The sequence below is a fragment of the Vombatus ursinus genome, unplaced genomic scaffold (assembly GCF_900497805.2).
Source record: "Vombatus ursinus unplaced genomic scaffold, bare-nosed wombat genome assembly UNPS02014778.1, whole genome shotgun sequence".
Lineage (NCBI taxonomy): Eukaryota > Metazoa > Chordata > Mammalia > Diprotodontia > Vombatidae > Vombatus > Vombatus ursinus.
In genome coordinates, this window is record NW_020954556.1 from 38,809,781 (window position 1) to 38,811,163 (window position 1,383).

Consider the following 1,383-nt stretch of genomic DNA (forward strand, 5'->3'; position numbering starts at 1 on the left):
TTCCTGGTGGAGAGGAAATCTGGACTTTATCAGTCATTGGGATCCTATCCCGGTTAGTATGGTAAGTAATGTGGATTGTACAAATATTTTAGGAGAGTTGGCCCATCTATCACAAGGATGGAGGCCTCTGGATCCTTTCAAGCACTTTGAGGTCTTCCCTCTTGGAGAGGAGGGCAAACTAAGGTAGTTATGATGCGTTTTTATTGCTTCTATGAATTCTCCATACCGGTAAACCAGACTATTCTGTCCTGCATATACTGTACTGTCATGGTTTTGCTCACATTGTTTCCCTATGCCTTACTACTGCCTATAGTACCATAATTAGAGGACAGAGGCCCTATAAAAAGATAGGGGAGGTTTTTGATGGTACGTGGGTTTCAGTGGGATTTTCTTCTGTATTTTTAAATGTGTCAAATAAAAGTTGTTCTATGCCTGATGCCTTGTATCCTTGTAGGGGAGCTAATGCTGTCCGTTTGGTGGGAATGCCAGATACTCCCAGGTTCAGGTGAAAGCAATAGGAATATCTTCAGGTTCTTCATTAGGAAGTTTTCTCTGAAATATGATTTTCCGAGATGAAAAATCTAGTTTCAGTCTTTCTTGCCCTCATTTATTATTATATATTATTATTATATATACTTTATTAGGATTATTATATATACTTTAGAGCAGATATTTGGGGAAGTGGATAAAGTGCTGGGCCTGGAGTCAGGAAGAACTGAGTTGAAATCTAACTTCAGATACTTACTAGCTATGTGACACTGGGTAAGTCATTTAACCTCTGCCTCACTAAAATGGGGATTATATTAGCACCTACTTGCCAGGTTTGTTGTGAGGATCAAATGAGAAAATAATTGTAAAGTGCTTAGCATAGTACCTAGCATATAATAAGCACCATGTGTTATTTTTATTACTTAAAACAAAATAAAAAGGAAAATAAGCCATTATTTCTTGACAAATATTTTGTATTCCAATCTTTCCCTTAGTCTATCTCATAGTGTGAATTAGTGAATTTGTATTGGGATTGGCCAGAGCTAGTTAGTGAACAGTGTCTTAATGGCAGAATTCATCAAGTTTCCTTTTTTTTTTTTTAAAGCAAATTATAAATCTGTGTGCAGTATGTGGTAAGCACTTAATAGTTTGTATATCTCACTTGATTCTATGAGGTTGGAACTACAGGTGTTATTGTTCCCATTTTACAGATGAGGAAACAAGCTCCAAGAAGTAAAATGAAGTCATCATGATCACATGGCTAGTAAATGTTGGAAGTAGGATTTGAACTCAGGTCCTCCTGACTTTAATTCTAGCACTTTGTTGAGTACAGAAATGTACTTCCTTTGTATTACGATTTGGCTTGATTGTGTGTATGTGTGTGTGTGTAACTGA